General features: G+C 40.9%; 1 protein-coding gene, 1 non-coding gene and 1 pseudogene across 3 annotated transcripts in view; all 3 read left to right on the top strand.

The window, feature by feature from the left end:
- REPS2 (RALBP1 associated Eps domain containing 2) overlaps positions 1-19917 on the top strand; it is a 254183-nt gene that overhangs the window by 27228 nt on the left and 207038 nt on the right. The window lies entirely within an intron of this gene.
- On the top strand, positions 645-2081 carry LOC136153612 (heterogeneous nuclear ribonucleoprotein A3-like; annotated as a pseudogene).
- TRNAE-UUC (transfer RNA glutamic acid (anticodon UUC)) lies at positions 12150-12222 on the top strand. The gene has a single exon. It is a non-coding gene; the product is annotated as a tRNA-Glu (tRNA).

The following is a 19917-nucleotide window of genomic DNA, read 5'->3' on the forward strand; positions in this document are numbered from 1 at the left end:
CAGTTATGTGTTGTATTAGTTATCTATTGCTGTGTAACAAGTTGTCTCAAATCTTAGCCCTTTGAAACAGCAGACATTATCTCATACAGTTTCTGATAATAAGTATTCCAAGAAAAGCTAAGCTGAGTGGTTCTTGTTCAGGATCTCTCTTGAGGTTTTAGTCAAGTTGTCATCCAGGGCTGTTATCATCTGAAGGCTTGATTAGATGGCACATTTGCTTCGATGATGATTCACTCACATGGCTGTTGGCACGAGGCCTCATTTTGTCATCATAAGGGCCTCTCCTTAGGGCTGCTTGAAGGTCTTCAGGACATGGTAACTAGCCTCCCCCAGTGTGAGGAATCTGAGAGAGACAGCAAGAGAGAAGTTACTGTATCTTTTATGTCATTGTCTCAGAAGTCACATATCATCACTTCACTTGGTCACACAGACAACTGTGATACAATGTGGAAAAAGGTGTTACAAGGGCATTATGAGTACTAGTAGGTGGATATCATTGGTACCATCTTAGAGACTGGTTGCCACATAGGATCCTTATATCCCATAGTAACAAAATTATAAGTTGTATTTCCTTTTCATATTCCAAATGTTCAAATCAGAGTTTCATATTTTAAAATACCCAAACCAGGGTCCCATATTGAACTCGAGTTGGAAGAGGTGAGTCCAGTCTCAAAATGGAGGGTCATGATCCCAAGGAACCAGAGCAGTTGAGAAAGCTGTTTATTTGTGGTCTGAGCTTTGAAACTACAAACGATAGCTTAAGAGAACATTTTGAGAAATGGGGCACACTTACAGATTGTGTGGTAATGAGAGACCCCCAAACAAAACGTTCCAGGGACTTTGGTTTTGTGACTTACTCTTGTGTTGAAGACGTGGATGCAGCAATGTGTGCTTGACCACACAAGGTTGATGGGTGTGTAGTGGAACCAAAGAGAGCTGTTTCTAGAGAGGATTCTGTAAAGCCTGGTGCCCATCTAACAGTGAAGAAAATTTTTATTGGTGGTATTAAAGAAGATACAGAAGAATATAATTTGAGAGACTACTTTGAAAAGTATGGCAAGGTTGAAACCATAGAAGTTATGGAAGACAGGCAGAGTGGAAAAAAGAGAGGATTTGCTTTTGTAACTTTTGATGGTCATGATACAGTTGATAAAATTGTTGTTCAGAAATACCACACTATTAATGGGCATAATTGTGAAGTGAAAAAGGCCCTTTCTAAACAAGAGATGCAATCTGTTGGATCACAAAGAGGTCATGGAGATGGATCCGGCAACTTTATGGGACATGGAGGAAACTTTGGAGGTGGTGGAGGTAACTTTGGCTGTGGTGGAAACTTTGGTGGAAGAGGAGGCTATGGTGGTGGAGGTGGTGGCAGCCGAGAGAGTTTTGGAGGAGGTGATCATGGATACAATGGATTTGGAGGTGATGGTGGCAACTATGGCGGTGGTCCTGGTTATAGTAGTAGAGGAGGTTACGGTGGTGGTGGACCAGGATCTGGAAACCAAGGTGGTGGATATGGTGGCGGTGGTGGAGGATATGATGGTTACAATGAAGGAGGAAATTTTGGAGGTAACTATGATGGTGGTGGAAACCATAATGATTTTGGAAATTATAGTGGACAATAGCAATCAAATTATGGACCCATGAAAGGGGGTAATTTTGGTGGAAGAAGTTTGGGCAGTCCCTATGGTGGTGGTTATGGATCTGGTGGTGGAAGTGGTGGATATGGTAGCAGAAGGTTCTAAAAACTCAGAAGAAAAAGGCTACAGTTCTTAGCAGGAGAGAGAGCGAGGAGTTGTCAGGAAAGCTGCAGGTTACTTTGAGACAGTCGTCTCAAATGCGTTAGAGGAACTGTAAAGATTTGCCACAGAAGGAATGATGATCCATAGTCAGAAAAGTTACTGCAGCTTAAACAGGAAACCCTTCTTGTTCAGAACTGTCATAGCCACAGTTTGCAAAAAGTGCAGCTATTGATTAATGCAATGTAGTGTCAATTAGATGTACATTCCTGAGGTCTTTTATCTGTTGCAGCTTTGTCTTTTTCTTTTCGTTACATCAGGTATATTGCCCTGTAAATTGTGGTAGTGGTACCAGGAATAAAAAATTAAGGAATTTTTAACTTTTCAAAAATAAATAAAATACCCAAACCATTCACAATGTAAGTGAAAATATAAATTTGCTTTTATAAACATTGGTGAATGGACAAAATCAAATACTTAATATAAAAGCTATGTTGCAAATATTTCATTTGCGGGACTTGTATTTTAGTAGGCTGAAATAACAGAGGTCTCTTGAGTCCTGAGAAGTTTGAACTGCTGGTGCTTTCTTTTCTTTCCTGGAAAATTACCCTCTACTAAACTAGGAATTCTTCATTTTTCAAAGTCCTTCTAACATCTGGATGTTCTTATTGCTGATTTGATGTGCTGAAATTGACAGCCCAAGTATAAATGATAGATACAAAGACTGGGTGGTTTTCATTGGAGGTTTCTTAGAGGAGCCCTTCCTTTCTTCATCCAGCTATTCCTGGGAAGCATCCCCTTCCAGTTAATATATGTGCATACTCAGTCGCTTCAGTCCTGTCCGACTCTGAAACTCCATGGACTGTAGCCCTTCAGGCTCCTCTGTCCATGGGATTCTCCAGGCAAGAATATTAAGGTGGGTAGCCATTCCCTTCTCCAGGGGATCTTCCCAACCCAGGGATCCCTCAGTTAATACTTGGTGCCCATCAATTCAGGTGGCTCCTGGAAAGAAGATTTGTTTAAATAGATTCAGAACTGAGTTTTTCTAGATGTCTTAAAGGTTAAAATGGGTTTCCCTGAAACTTGAGGATGTTAATGGGTACTCTTCCTGAACCAGTTATCTGAGCTTTTATTATACTTGGTTTGAGCTTTGGGAATTAAGAAAGGGTACAGAACTATATGGATTTACTGTATTTAATTGTATGACCATGGAATCAAAAACATTTTCACCTCAGGAATCAACCCATTACTTTCAACCACTGTTGATTGCATTGGCTTAGAGCTTCTTGCTTCCTTAAGTTATTTTCCTTTTTCTTTCAAAATTGGGTTCAGTTGAATGTGACCAATTCTACATGGAGGCTGGCTCCCTTACTTTAGTTCTTGACTCCTACTGTCCCAATATTATGCTTCACTTATACAGTGATAACTTTTGTTTACTTTATCTAGTGATGCCCTATGCAATATAGGAAGATTGAAAAAAGATCTGTATTTGAAAAAGTGAAGAGTGTTGTGAGAAGCAGCTTTGATTTTAATTTTTCTGTAACCAGAACAGGTGGCCACCTGATGGGCATACCTGTGTTTTCATTGCACACTGCTCAGTGTGGGTAGCCAGGTCAGTCAAGGTTAGATTGGTCCCCAAATACCTCTACTGGCTCTAAGTGTAGTTCTGGAAACCTTACCATAATTATTAGAAGCTATAAGAAAAAAAATTATCTGCATAAGTGGTAGCAGAGGAGTGAAGTAGTCTAATTTATGAAAGTTGGAAAGCTGGAGGTTTCAATAATTTTAAGATATTCCTTATTAATTTTAAGAATTTTCTGATTGTTATAAATGCATGACAGATGCTATTTTCTGATCCTGAGATTTGGTGGGCAGTCATTTTGAAAAGGGGCCTGAATGAGAATAAAAATTAATTATGAAAATCTATTTAAAAAACTGATTATGCTGTGATTCATTATAGACATTTTATGTAGCTTATCTGTTATGTTTTTACCTTTGGGACTAGCATTCCTATGAGTTGATTTTTACTTTAGACTTTCTAATGTGTGTCAGCTATGTCAGTTCACGAGCATGTTTTCATCTGTGCATCATGTTATATTGGGACTTGGATGGAATGTAAATCTTTTATTGGCCTAAATCTGAGTCTAATCCTCTGCATGGCTTTGGTAGAAAATCAATTTCCTCTGCTCTGTCAAGATTTTTCAGGTCAGTGCTCTTTGGAAGTTTCCCAGTTCTCTTAGATTAAAATAGATTTTTGTTTCTGTACTACATATTGGTATCCTTTAGTAGGACGGTGGTATCTAGAAAGTGAGAAGACAGAGCTTGAGAAGATATCCACGAGTTCTTCTCTTTCAGTTAACTTTTTGACACACTGCACCTTTAAGGAGCCAAGGAGTTTGTGTTCTCTCAGGCATCATTTGGGAAGCAATGGTGACACCGGTAGGGGAGGTGGTATGTACTTGGTTACCTGCTCACTAGGATGCTAGAAGTGAATGGAAAAGAGAAGGACTGATTCTGCCACGCTCAGTCCATTTCACCTGTGTGGACCATTGGAGCTGGAAGTAGGGTTACCAAGTTGGACTTTCAGTTTTAGCACTGAACATCCTACATCCTGGGAACCCCTCAGTTCAGTTCAGTTCAGCTCAGTCCAGTCACACTGTCGTGTCTGACTCTTTGCAACCCCATGCATGGACTGCAGCACGCCAGGCTTCCCTGTCCATTGCCAAGTTCCAGAGCTTGCTCAGACTCACGTCCATCGAGTTGGTGATGCCATCCAGCCACCTCATGCTCTGTTGTCGTGTTCTCCTCCTGCCCTCAATTTTTCCCAGCATCAGGGTCTTTCAGATGAGTCAGCTCTTCACATCAGATGGCCACAGATTTGGAGTTTTAGCTTCAGCATCAGTCCTTCCAATGAATATTCAGAACTGATTTCCTTTAGGATGGACTGGTTGGATCTCTTTGCTGTCCAGGGGACTCTCAAGAATCTTCTCCAACATCACAGTTCAAAAGCATCAATTCTTCTGCGCTCAGCTTTCTCTATAGTCCAACTCTCACATCCATACATGACTATTGGAAAAACCACAGCTTTGACTAGTTGGAACTTTGTCGGCAAAGTAATGTCTCTGTTTTTTAATATTCTGTCTAGGTTGGCCATAGCTTTTCTTCCAGGGAGCAAGCATCTTTTAATTTCATGGCTGTACTCACTATCTGCAGTGATTTAGAGCCCAAGAAAATAGTCTGTCACTGTTTCCATTGTTTCCCCATCTATTTGCCATGGAGTGATGGGACTGGATGCCATGATCTTAGGTTTTTAAATGTTGAGTTTTAAGCCACCTTTTTCACTCTCCTCTTTCACCTTCATCAATCAAGAGGCTCTTTAGTTCCTCTTCACTTTCTGCCATAAGGGTGATGTCATCTGTGTATCTGAGGTTGTTATTTCTCCTGGCAATCTTGATTCCAGCTTGAGCTTCATCTAGCCCGGCATTTCACATGATGTACTCTGTATATAAGTTAAACAAGCAGGGTGACACTATACAGCTTTGATGTACTCCTTTCCCAATTTGGAACCCCTCAGTCTCAGGCAAATCAGGATGGTTGGTCGGGTCATCCTAGCAGTGAATAGCATGAGGATGGATGGTTAGACACTAGTGAATGCCCCTTGTGGATATTTTAAAGAGGGATTTATTACAGACACATAATATCTTGCTATTTAGTGATGTTAGCAGGTAAGTGATTCTGCTTTAATTTTCCTGAAAAACATTATAAAATGAGACTCCATGGAGGTTTTTCTGCCTTTTGAACCTAAGAGGGTGTGTTTTTGTTTGTGTGCTCAGTTGTTTCTGACTCTTTGCAACCCTTGAACCGTAGCCCGCCAAGCTCCTCTCTCCATAGGATTTTCCAGACAAAAATACCAGAGTGGGTTGCCATTTTCTCCTCTAGGGGATCTTCCCAACCCAGGGATCAAACTCATATCTCTTGCATTGCAGGTACATTCTTTACCGTTGAGCAGTGGAGAAAGCCCCCTAGGAGGATGTGTTTGCGGGATGTTATTAATATTGTCTTTATTTTCTTCCTGGACAATTCAAGGCTCTTTAACTCCACATATCCTATCTCCCAACTTATTTTTACCTTATATTTTAGTATTATATGTGCTGTGCTGTGCTTAGTTGCTTAGTCATGTCCAACTCTCTGTGACCCCTTGCACTGTAGCCCACCAGGGTCATCTGTCCATGGAGATTCCCCAGGCAAGAATACTGGAGTGGGTTACCATGCCCTCCTCCAGGGGGTCTTCCCAACTCAGGGATCGAACCCAAGTCTCTCGCGTTGCTGGAGGATTCTTTACCATCTGAGCCACCAGGGAAGTCCAAGACTTCTGGAGTGGGTAGCATGCCCCTTCTCCAGGGTATCTTCCTGACTTAGGAATCGAACTGGGTTCTCTGCATTGCAGGTGAATTCTTCACCAGCTGAGCTATCATATGTATATTTAAATTTTTAAAAATTTTTTTAGTTTTGGTTGTGCTGGGTCTTGGTTGCTGCACACAGGCTTTCTCTAGTTGCAGTGAGTGGGAGCTACTCTCTAGTTGTGGTATGAGGGCTGCTTTTTCTGGTGGCTTCTCTTGTTGCAGAGCACAGGCTCTAGGGACATGGGCTTCAGTTAGTTAGGGTGCATGGGCTCAGTAGTTGCGGATGTCTCAGGCTCACTCGTTGTGGTGCACAGGTTTAGTTGCTCTGTGGGGCATGTGGGATCTTCCTGGATCAGGGATTGAACCCATGTCTCCTGCATTACAAGTGAAAGTCGCTCAGTCGTCTCCAACTCTTTGTGACCCCATGGACTCTACAGTCCATGGAATTCTCCAGGCCAGAATACTGAAGTGGGTAACCTTTCCCTTCTCCAGGGATCTTCCCAACCCAGGGATCGAACTCAGGTCTCCTGCATTGCAGGCAAATTCTTTACCAGCTGAGCCATAAGGGAAGCCCCCTTATATATATATGTGTGTGTATATATATATATATATATATATATATATATATATATATATATATTTAAATTGAGATAACTGTGGTTTGTAACATAAAAGGTTCACATGTACAGTATTATATTTCTGATGATATACACAGTATAGCAGTGCTCACACCAAAAGCTTAGTTACCATCCATCACGATACAGTTGATCCCTTTTACTCATTTAATCCCCACTTCCCCTCTGATAATGACTACTCTGTTCTCTGTATCTGTGTATTTATTTTTATTTGGTTTGTTCATTTGTATATTTCTTTATTAAAATATATTTTCACATATGAGTGAAATCAACTGGTATTTGTCTTTCTCATCTGACTTCACTTAGCATAATACTCTCAGTGTCTATCCATGTTGTTGCAAATGGCAAGATTTCATCATTTTTTAGGGCTGAGTAGTATTCTATTGCATGTCCATCTGTTGATGAACAGTTAGGCTGTTTCCATATCTTGGCTGTTGTAAATAATGCTGTTTTGACCACATAGGGGTGCATATTTTTATATATATTGGATATTAACCCCTTATCTGATGTAAGATATATCTTCTCCTATTCAGTAACTTGTCTTTTCATTTTGTGGATGATTTCCTTTGCTGTGCAGAAGCTTTTTAGTTTTATGGAGTCCCATTTGTCTGTTTTTGCTTTTGTTTCTGTTGCCTGAGGAGACATATCCAGAAAGATATTGCTAATATTCAAGTCACAGAGTGTACTGCCTATGTCTTATTCTAGGAGTTTTATGGTTTCAGGTCTTACATTCTTTAGTGTTATATGTTAAACTCTACAAGAGATTATTTTATGGAGGCATTGTTTATTTAGATCACAGTTCAGCAGTTTTTTTTTTTTTTTCTGTAGAGAGTCAGATGATAATATTTTAGCCTCTGTGGACCATATAGTCTCTGTTAAAAGTACTCAACCCCACTGTTGTAGTGCCAAAGCAGTCATAGGTAATATGTAAATGATTGTGCATGTCTGTGTTCCAATAAAATTTATTTACAAAAGCAGAGTGGACCACATTTGGTTTGCAGATCTTTGCCAACTACTAATTTAGATGTACCTGCATATTTACTACTTTATTTTTCATTTTTTGTTATATCTCTGAGGTTATTTTGGGTACATTTTCAAGACAAGGATGTCTCTTCCCATCTCTGTTTTTCAACATTGCCCTAGAAGTTTTAGCCAGTGCAATTAGGCAAGAGAAAGAAATAAAAAGCATATGATCAGAAAGGAAGAAATAAAACTGCCTCTATTTGCAGATGATGTTATTGTCTATGTATAAGTCCTAAGGAATCTACAAAATAAATTCTAGACCTAATAAGTGGGTTCAGCAAGGTTGCACAATAAACATATAGAAATCAATTGTATTTCTATATACTAGCATTACAATTACAATAACAGTTACAGTTGTTCAAAAAATAAAGTGTAAATCTGATACAGCATACACAGAACTTGTATCCTGAAAAATACACAGTACTGATGATAGAAATCAGAGATCTAAATAAATGGAGAGACGTGCCACGTTCATGGATTAGAAGACTCAATGTAGTAAAGATGTCAGTTCTCCCCAAATTGATTTATGTAATTCCTATAAAAATCCCAGCAGGTTTTTTGTAGATATAGATATGGGTATTCTAAAATTTACATGGAATGGCAAAGGTTCTAGAATAGCTAAAACAATTTTGGAAAAGAATAAAGTAGAAGGAATCAGTCTGCCTGATTTCAAGACTTATGTAACTATAGTATTCAAGACTGTGTTGTGGTGGTGGTGAGATAGATACATAGATCAGTGAACAGAATAAAGAACCTAAAAATAGACCCACATGAATATGCCCAATTGATTTTATTTATATTTGGATGTGCAGGTCTTCATTGCTGCATGGGCTTTTCTCTAGTCGTGGCAAGCAGGGGCTACTCTCTAGTTGTGGTGTGTGGGCTTCTCATTGCTGTGACTTCCCTTGTTGTGGAGCAGGGGCTGTAGGCCCTGGGGCTTCAGTATTGCAGCACGTGGGCTCAGTAGTTGTGGCTCTGTGGGCTTCAGAGCACAGGCTCAGTAGTTGAGGCGCATGGACTTAGTTGCTCTGTGGCATGTGGGATCTCCCCAGATCAGGGATTGAACCTTTGTCTCCTGCATTGGCAGGCAGATTCTGTATCACTGAGCCACCAGGGAAGCCCTGCTGAATTGATTTTTGACAAAAAGTGTGAAAGCAATTAAATAGAGGAGGAAAGAAATGGTGCTGGATCAGTTGAACATAAATAGGCAAAAACAAAAACCAGAAACAAAAATACCTTGATCTAAATGTCACACCTTATACAAAAAATAAATCAAATTGACCACAAAATTAAATATAGAATTTAAAGCTATAATTTTTTCAGAATACTAGAAAATCTTCAGGACTTAGGACTAGGCAAAGAATTCTTAGACTTGACACTGACAGTATGATTCATAAAAGGAAAAAAAATGATAACATTGATTCATTTCACTAAAACGAATTTCACACATCTAATTCATTTTACATTGATAAAGATCTTATTAAGAGACAAGCTGCACAATGGGAGAAAATATTTACAAAGCACATATATATCAAAGGACTATCTGCAGTATATAAAAAATTCTCAAAACTCAACATTAGAAGAACCAAACAATCCAGTTGAAAATGGGAAAAAAATGGGCAAAAGACATAAAGAGATATTTCATTGAATAGGATATATAACATGACAAATAAGCACAGGAAAAGATGTTCAACATTATGAACCACTGGAAAAATGCAAATTAAAGCCAAATGGGATTACTACATACCTGAGTAGATAGAATACAAAATGGTGACATCACCAAATGCTGCAGAAAATGGAGTCACTCATACCTTGCTGATGGGAGTGTACAATGGTATAGCCCCTCTGGAAAATAGTTTGATAGTTTCTTAAAAACACTAAATATTCAACTACCATATGTAACCTAATAATTATGCTCCTGAGCATTTATCCCAGATAAACGAAGATTTATGTTCAGACAAAAACATGTACATAAATGTTTATAGCAGATTTATTTCTAATAGCCCTTAACTGGAAATGATATAGATTCCCTTCATTGGGTGAATGGCTAAACAAACTGGTACATTCATGCCATGGAATACTACTCAGCAGTATAAAGGAATGAACTACTGATGTACACAAATCTTAGATGGATCTCCAGAGACTTGTGCTAAGTAAACAAAGCCAGTCCTGAATGGTACATACTATGTGATTCCATTTATGTAACTTATTTTAAATGACAAAATTATAGACACGAACAACAGATTAGTGGTTCTCAGGGATTGAGGGGGCAGGAGTGCGAAGGAAATGATTGGCTGTAAAAGAGTAGCATGAAGGTCTTCGTGATGATGGTAATGTTCTCTGTCTTGATTGTGTCAAAGTCAGTATCCTGGTAGTGTTCTTTCACTATAGTTTTGTAAGACGGTACTGTTGTGGGGAACTAGGTAAAGGTTACACAGGGTCTCTCTGTATCACTTCTTACGAGTGCATGTGAATCTATAATTACCTCAAAATACAAAGTTTAATTTTAAAAAAAGCAAGGAAAAAAAGAATCAGAGTCATACAGTCAACAGCAAGTTGCTGTTTAACACAGGGAGCTCAGTGTGGTACTCTATGACAGCCGAGTGGAGTGAGATGGGGGGGAGGTTCGAGAGGGCGGGGACATATGTGTGCTTACGGCTAATTCATGTTGTTGTATGACAGAAGCCAACACAGCATTGTAAAGCTATTATCCTCCAATTAAAGTGAAAGTCACTCAGTTGTGTCCGACTCTTTGCGACCCCATGGACTATACAATCCATGGAATTCTCCAGGCCAGAATACTGAAGTGGGTAGCCTTTCCCTTCTCCAAGGGATCTTCCCAACCCAGGGATCGAACCCAGGTCCCCCACATTGAAGGTGGATTCTTACCAGCTGAGCCATAAGGAAAGCCCAAGAACACTGGAGCAGGTAGCCTATCCCTTCTCCAGTGGATCTTCTCAACCCGGGAATCAAACTGGGGTCTCCTGCACTGCAGGCAGATTCTTTACCAACTGACCTCTGAGGGAAGCCTCCAATTAAAAATAAATTTAAAAAAAGCATGAGTCAGAAGAATCATAATACTAAATAATGTATTAATTGTACCTTTATATTTGGTGGCGTTCTAAGGCCCTGGTCTAGTTTTGTTCTGAAGTGGAGCAATGGAGAGGTCCATGTGAGTCTCTACACATAGGTGTATGATTGACTTTTTTCCTCAAGTGCTGCTACTTTGAAATTCTATTCAGTGTTTGCCCTTTGAGTGCCTTTTGCCTCTGGTTTTCTTTTAGACACAAACCAGTTTTTTCATGTCAGTTCCAAGGTCATTTCCAAGCACCATTAAGTTTTATGATCTTGTTCCTGCAGTGGGTTCTCACCTGAGAACCAGAGTGTCTAGGCACTGACTTGTTTTCCTGAGTGATTTTTCTCTTTGCCTATGTGATATAGATTTCTTATTGTTCCCTGATTCCTATTCTCATCTTCTCTTCTGTAGTAGAAACTCCATTTTTGAGCTGGGCACGTGGCTGCCCAGAGTAAAGGTTGCACTGCTCAGATTTCATTGTAGCTAAGTGTGGCTATGTGACCAGGTACAAACCTTCTGTTTTGATTAAGCTATACATTAAATGGAGCTATCAGTTTGCCTTAACGAACAGTGAATAGGTAAAATAAAATACTTTATATAAGAGCTGTGTTTTATGGGTTGAATTGTATCCCCATAAAAAGATATGTTGAAGTCCTAACCTCTGGTACCTCGGCATATGTGTGACCTTATATGGAAGTAGCTCTTTGCAGATGCAATCAAGTTAAAATGAGATTTTCCTGGAGAAGGGTGAACTCCTAACTCACCCAAGAAAAATGCCATGTGAAGATGAAGATTGGAGTTATGTGTTTACAAACCAAGGAACTCCTGGAGTTGCAGAGGTTAGAAGAGAGGCATGGAACAGATATTTCCTCAGAACCCTTGGAAGAAATGAACCCTGCTAATGCCTTGATTTTGGACTTACAGCCTCCAGAACTGTAAGGCAATACATTTCTGTTGTCTTAAGCCTCCCAGTTTGTGGTACTTTGTCATAGCAACACTAGGGAAACCAGACCCTATTGTTTCTAAACTTCTTTTGGGGTATTTAAAAATGGGACTCATTTGAAAATATGCTGGGAAAGATTGAAGGTGGGAGGAGAAGGGGACGGCAGAGAATGAGATGGTTGGATGGCATCACTGACTCAATGGACATGAGTCTGAGTAAACTCTGGGAGACTACTGGCGTGCTACAGGGAGGCCTGGCATGCTGCAGTCCATGGGGTCGCAAAGAGTCAGACACGACTGAGCAACTGAACTGAAAAATGGTTTGGGGACTTCCCTGGTGGTCCAGTGGTTAGGACTCTGTGCTTTCACTGCTGAGGGCTCAGGTTTGATCCCTGGTCAGGGAGATAAGATCCTGCAAGCCGTGTAGTATGGCCAAAAAAAAGCAGGGGTAGGGTGAGCATGCATAGGCTTCTTAATCTGAGTCCTGAGATGTTTGGATTGATTATGCCTTATTTTTTCCTGGAAAATCTCACTGTACCAAGCATTGATATTTTTTATTACTCCAAAGCCCTTCCATCTTCCTTACATTTTTATTGCTGATTTGATGTGCTTGAATGCCAGCCAAAGTCTAAGGTAAATGATAGATGCAAGGACTGGGTGGTTTCTGTGGTAACTTCTTACAGGAGCCCTCCCTTTCTCATTTCAGCAATTGTCAGGGAAACATCTAAGTTCAGTTTGTGGGGTCTACCAATTTGAGTGACTCTTGGAAGAGGATATAGTTAAATCTCTTCAAGATCCTAATAAACAAATTCAGAGCAGAGCTTTTTGAGATTCCCTGCAAGTTATGATAAGTTTTTCTGTAAGTTAGGCATATTAACTAGTCCTCTGCCTGAAGTGCTCAAACTACCCATTTGTTCATATGCAGAAAATGTTGATGTTGAGTTTTGCCTAAGAGGAAGGCTGAAGTTAAAAAAAAATGCCCAGAGCCAGAGATCTGGTTGTCTGATGCCACATTATTCAGTCTATAATCTTCAGCATCCCCTATAGTAAAAGAGATCCAAGGGGCCTGGCCTGTACAAAACTGTTCACAGGCTGCAGAGTTGGCAGGCTCAACACTGTGTGTTTATTGCTTCTAGTTAGGTGTTGTTGAATCAGTGACTGGCATTGGTGGTGGTTAAAGGAGATAGTTGTGGGCACAGATTCTAGATATAAGCACTTCTCATAAATGGGAATCCCTAGGGTTATCTCTACTGTGACAGCTTCCCCATGGTGCTATTCTTGAAACAGGTATGGTAGATTGCAAAAATTCCTCCCATACTTTGCAACTGTGGAGCTAAGTACAGGATGTGGAGTCTGTGTCTCCATCCTTAGGGTCTTGGACAGTTTTATGACTTGGTTTGACCATCATATGCAGTGGAAGAGACTTGGGTAGGTTTTGAACCTAGAACTGAAGAAGCATTTCAGCTTCAATGCTTGCTCCTTTGGGAATTCTGTCACCATGTAAAAAGGCCCAGGCTCACCTGCTGGAGCATGAGAGGCTATATAGAGGAGAATGAAGGTGCCCAGTCAACCCAAGGCTGACTGTGGAAGCACAAGTGAGTACCCCTCTGAGTTCAGCAGAGTCTGGCCTAGATCAGTGATATTATTGCTCAGCTTAAGCTCAGCCCACATTGCTGACTCACACAACTATGAACTAAATAAATATTGTTTTAAGGCACTAAAGTTTTGGGGTAGTTTGTTACACAGCAGTAAATCATTGATAGAGTCAATGCTCTGGACCAATCAAGGCTTGCCTTTGTCCTGTCCTCTGTAACACCCAGGATTCTCAGTAACACTATCCCATTAGTAACAGAAATTGGTGGTTTAGTCACAAGTCATGTCTGATTCTTGCGACCCCATGAACTGTAGCCCATCAGACTCCTCTGTCCATGGGATTTCCCAACCAAGCATACTGGAGTGGGTTGTCATTTCCTTCTCAAGGGGATCTTCCTGACCAAGGAATTGAACCTGTGTCTCCTGCATTGCAGATGGACTCTTTACCTACTGAGCCATCAGTGGGTAATTTAGACAGAAAAGGAGTTTATTGGCAGGATATTGGATAGCTCAGTCTTTCTTCTTGGGAAGCTGGATAAAAGTCTTAATGCACAGCTAAGGGGCAACACTGCCAGAACTAGAAGCATATCTCAGCATAGAATTGGTCTGGTTAGGATGCTGGAACCGTTAGCTACTAAATATTGGATGCCTCCAGCCACAAAACACATTGCCTGCACTGGACCTTGGGTGTGGTGCTAGGCACCTTGCTGCCCCTGGGGGCACTGAGGTTGCTATTGTTTCCAGAAAACAGTGATCTAGTCTTCCTGCACTTCACATCACTCATTACTGGTTAAAATGCCTGTGTGTTGTGTCTGGCCAAGCTTAGGTGCTATGCCCATACCCTGATTGAGAAGAAATCATGAAAGTGGCTATCTGACATTTTTAGCCTATTTGACTGAAGACAGGTGAAAATTTTCATAAACACTGGCAAGGGTTTCTGATGCTGGGCAGCCAAAAGAGAAGTGGCAAATGCTGATCAGTTTCTGTTCTATACTCTGGTTGTCTCAGCTGGTTACAACATAGTTAGGATGGAGCCAGTTTGTGGTTTGTTTCTTGGGTCTGTTGAGAGAATATACTCAGTTTTGAGGCTGAACCCTTTATACTTGCTCCTTCTCTTATAAATGTGTGTCCATGATGAATTGGAAGGCCAGGGAATTGTGGGGCCCAGTTTTTATTATCTGTGGCTGCCAAGGTACAGATAGTGTGTTTCTTTGACTTGGTGTGCTCAAAGAGATGCCATTCACTGCCATAGAATGCCACCTAAGAGGACTGAATGGGTGGTATCTTAGTGAACATAAAGGGTTGACTATTTGCTCACTGAATTTCATTCATGTGACATCTGTAATAGCAATTGTTGAGAGACAAGATCTTTTAATTCAGATGGTTTCTTATTTTCCTCTAATAACATTTCTAAACTCTGAAGTACCTATCTGCAAAACCGTTCATGTAGGATTAATTTCAGTGTTAGAAATGAAACAAAGAGAAAAGGATTCTGCCTGGAGGGTGGGTAGTAGCTGTTTGAGAAATGTTCATCCTTTTTCCTCAAACTTCTTAGATACACCTCAATCACATTATGTCTTAGCTCAGGCTACTGTAACAAAATAACACAAAGTGAGGGCTAATGAACAACAGAAATTTACTTCTCACATTTCTACTAGCTGGAAGTCTGAGATCAGGGTGCTAACATGACTGTGTTCTGGTGATGGCCCTCTTGTGGGTTGCAGACTGATAACTTCTGTCTGTGTCTTCACATCGTGGAGGAAGCGCGATCTCTTCTGATTCTATAAGAGTACAGATTCCATTCATGAGAGCTTTACCTTCTGGACCTCCTCACATCCTAATAACCTTTCAAAGGCCCCATCTCCTAATACTATCACACTGGGGAGGTAGGGTTTTAACATGAACTTGAGGGGTCACAGACATTCAGTCTATAACAGATTATAAACCCTTTGAGGGCAGGGACTCTTCTTTTTGTGTCGAATATCTCTTAAGTTGTCAAATCTCTAAGCATGACTTGTGATGGGTAGAATGTCTTGGGAGAAATCAGGACGTAGGTCTCAGCTCATCCATTGTAGTGGGGGCGTCAGTTAAGGGGGGATGGGTGGATGTATCAGGTCAGGCAATGCAGAGTCTATCTGGGCTGATGAATTAGTGTCTATAGGTGATTCAGGGGAGGAGCTAGGATATCCACCTAGGTCCTAGGGATGTCCTTTCAGGCAAACACAGCTCAGTGGCAGGTGATCTAAGAGCAAGGAAGGTCTGGGAATCAGGGAAGTGTCAGGGGGCATCTGGGGATGAGTTGCAGGACAAGGACAGATAGGTGAGAACAAGGCCCAGCTTTCAATGATGGATGTCTGTCAAGCTAGAGAGGGAAGAGAATGGATGTGTGTAGCTGAGGCATAGAAAGGGGATTTATTTGGTCATGAAAGGAGGTGAGTTTGGTCAATAGAATGTAGCCACTAGGTTACAATAGGAACAATAGCACGATGGGCTTGGAGCTAGGTTACCCCTAGTTGGGCTGAAGCCCCTTAAAGCCACCTGCATTTGTCATGATGTTGCGGGGACTCAGTGTGCTGGTTGTCTTGAGGCTCGGCTAGGGGGAAGAGAACTGACCTGAACAGGGAGGGGCTGTCTCCAGCTTCAGTGCCCTGCACTAGCCTGCTTTGGTTGGGGGGTCAGCCTCCTCAGAGGGAGGCTGCCAGTGTGGCAGAGGAGGTGAGCAGGGCATTTGCTCTTTTAACAGTTGGATAGGGTCTTCACTAGGAACTTGGCACAGAAACCCGTTAATGAAGTCAGGTTGCCTACCCTACCAAAAGCTGCTGTTCTAGTATGTTTCACTCTGCTGGAGGGTTCCAGTCCGTCCAGGTTCATACTGGAGACTGAAAACTCTGGTGTGATCTGAGATGGAACTTGCATTCATTCATTCTCTGAAGCATTTCAAGGATCTGTGTATAAAGAACGGATGCTCCACTTAGAAGAGATGTCCTGGTATGCTCTGTTCCTCTAGCTGCTGCTTCTGCTAAGTCGCTTCAGTTGTGTCTGACTCTTTGCGACCCCATAGACAGCAGCCCACCAGGCTCCCCTGTCCCTGGGATTCTCCCAGCAAGAACACTAGAGTGGGTTGCCATTTCCTTCTCCAGTGCATGAAAGTGAAAAGTGAAAGTGAAGTCGCTCAGTCGTGTCTGACTCTTAGTGACCCCATGGACTGCAGCCTACCAGGCTCCTCCGTCCATGGGATTTTCCAGGCAAGAGTACTGGAGTGGGTTGCCATTGCCTTCTCCAGTTCCTCTAGCTAAAGCACTAGTTTCTTCCTTTGTCTCTCTCTCTCTCTTTTTGGCACTAGTTTCTTTAAAAAAAGAAATGTGTGTGTATGTGCACAAGTGTGTGTAAAATAAAAGATATAAAATATAGAATGGACTGAAATCAGCAAACTTATAAAAATACCAAATAAGCTCAACCTGTGACTTTATTTATGAAAAGCACTAAAAATGTCAATAAACAAGTTGAAAAGTGAATCCTTTGGCTCCTGAGGTAAGTCTGAGTTGCCAGAACCAGTAAAAGCTTTGTATAATCTTGGCAGCACATGAGTTCACCTGAGATTTTGCTGCTTCCAGCTGTATGAAATATTGTGATATACAGAGCCTAGAAACCTGGGCCAGAATCCTCAGACAAATTTTCTTATATCATCTGAGCTGTAATTGCCTTTTAATTCAGTTCTAGTATTAAAACTGCTTTTGTGTATGTGTAAGTTTCCTTCATCTCATCAATTCCTGGCATTTGAGAGAGTGCCTGGCACACAGTTGACCATCACTGAACATTAGTTCTTATTGGAGATTCTCCTTTTCTCCTCCATCACAGTGACTGTCTTCTTGTGGTTGGGGGAATGCTTCTTCTGTAACTTGGTGGTTCACCCCTGTGGCACATTCTTCCCGTCTCTTCTGCCTTGAGCTGTTAGATCCTGGTTTTCTTCCTGGGCAGGTGCCAGCCTCCAGAAACTCCTGACCCTGAAGTGCGTGCCTGCATGTGTGCAGCTGTCTTGGGCAGCTTCCAGAGCTGTGGCACTGGCTTGCCAAAGAAGGCCTAGAGAATAAAAGTCATAGTAAGAAATCATTATCATCAAATGCCATCACTGCCTATAATCCTTCCTTATTCTAAAAGATGATCTAGGTGCATGGTAAAAAAAATATCTGTAGAGTTACTCTGTCAAACCTGTATATGTCAATCCATTGTTCAAAAACCAAAGTAACTAGTCTAAGTTTTGAATTTATTTGAATTATTGTCTTTAAGAACCATATTAATATCATATTTGACTCCTTAGCATATTTTTGCCTTTTAATACAAAAATATTCCTTCTCCTACCACCCCAACCCCTGCCAAAGGGAGTAAATTCAAAGCTCTGGGAGGATATGTTGTGTAGTTCACCCTTGAAAAGCATGGGGGGTTAGGGGTGCTGATCCTCCAGAGTTGAAAATCCATGTGTAACTTGGAGTCTGCCCTCCATATATGCAATTCCTCCACATCTGCAGATTCAGCCAATTGCAGCTCATGTACTATTTGCTATTGAAAAAAATCTGCATTATAAGTGGACCTGTGCAGTTAAAACCAGTGTTCAAGGGTCAACTGTATTTCTCTTTGCCTTTGCTTGCTTGAAACTAGATGATTATAAAATAACTTACTTGAGCTCACCTCAGGTTCTTGCTATCCTTTAAAATGTAAAAACAAAACAAAGCAAACTTTCTTTACAGAATAGGTTGATATATTCACATATGTCACAATTCAGAGATATGAAGCAACATGCATAGTGGTTCTATTAGTGAGTGAAGAGTTAAGTCAAAGTAGGTATATTTAATTTATTCCGTGAATCTTCCTGATGTGAAAGCAATGGGATGTGTGCTTTGGGGAATGCAGGGACTTTTTTTTTTTAATCCAGGACTTGCCCTCAAGAGATTTACAGCCTTGTTTTAGGGAGATGTAGCAGGTATACTGAGAACCATAATATAAGTAGAAGTGGTAAGTGCCAGAGGGGGAGGTTCAAACCATAGTTTTAGCTTTTACCCACACAGTTCCTTTTCATAGAATTTTTGGACCTAGCAAAAGGTTTGTGCTCTCTGTAGTCTGACCGCTTCACTCCAATAGATGAGACTAAGGAGGTCAGGTGCCTTCTGCATGGTCACCCAGCTAGACAGCTGCTACCTTTGACAAAGATAGCTTGTTCTTATAAAGCAAGCTGCTATTAAAAAATACCTTGACACAAATGACAATGAAAACACAACTGTACTAAGTCTGTGGGGTGCAGCAAAAGCAGTCCTGTGGGGAACCTCATAACTATATAGATCTTCTTCAAAAAAAGCAGGAAAAATCTCAAACAATCTAACCTTACCACATAAAAGAATTAGAAAAGGAAGAGCAAACAAAACCTGAAGTCAGAAGGAAGGGAATAATAAAGATCAGAGAGGAAATAACATAGAGATCAAAAAAATGATAAAGCAAGCTGCTGCCTAGTTCTGTGCTTGGTAACTTAGAGGAAAGAGCACTTTGTGTGTGTAAAATCTGAACTTGGTGAGAAAGGACTGTTGCAGCTTTGTTCAGCTGGGCACTTTGTTTTGAAATTGCCCTTAGAGCAGGTGGCAGGGGAATGGATTTGGGGGTACATCTATAATAGTTCTTGCTGACATGGGGTTAGGCTTTGTCTCTTACTCTTTACAACTTTTCTAAATTCATTTTAAAGAAGTAGACCATACGTTCACATGATTCAAAATTCAAAAGGTACAAAATGAATTTCAATTAACTCTTCCCTACCTCTGTGCCCTAGCTGACCGTTCTCTTCTCTGGAAGCAGCTGCAACCAAACTTGTTAGCTTCAATTTCCAGAATAGCATATGAATATAGAAGTCAATGCATCTAGATTCAACCCCTTTAAAAAAAATGGTACTTGCTATGCCCTGTTGTGCGTCTTGCTTTTTTCTTTTCAGCAGTTTAACCTGATGATCTTTCCATATCATAACACAAAGAGCTTCCTCATTCTTTTTTAGTTGGTGGTTTTTGTGGCTAACAACTGAATCCACTCTAGATGATTAAGCCAAAAAGGGATTAGAATTTTTAGGTAACTCATGGAATTGTTTGGAGGCTTACAAGACAGGGGGCATCTAACTTTCCAGAAACAACGACCATGCCATATATAGTTCTAGTATTAGGTGGGAGCCACCTGTGCTCCTGCCTGTACTGAGTAGCAAGTAGCAGGGATCTGACTGAACTGCAGTTGCTTCCACCATCATCCTGAGCCAAGCTTCCCCTGCAAAAGTAGAAGCTCTGAGCAGAGTCTGTTCTCTTACATTTCTTACATCTCAAGCAAAGTCTTGTGTGGATATTCCCATCATTTGAGACCTGGTCACATGTTTGGAGTTTAGCTGCAAAGGATGCAGCAATTTGATTCTCAGCTTTCAAGGTGGGGGGAGGTGAGATTTGTAATATGAGAAAGTCCTCAGTAGAGAAAGGCTTTCTGAGAGA

Source organism: Muntiacus reevesi, chromosome X (genome assembly GCF_963930625.1).
Source record: "Muntiacus reevesi chromosome X, mMunRee1.1, whole genome shotgun sequence".
Classification (NCBI taxonomy): Eukaryota; Metazoa; Chordata; class Mammalia; order Artiodactyla; family Cervidae; genus Muntiacus; species Muntiacus reevesi.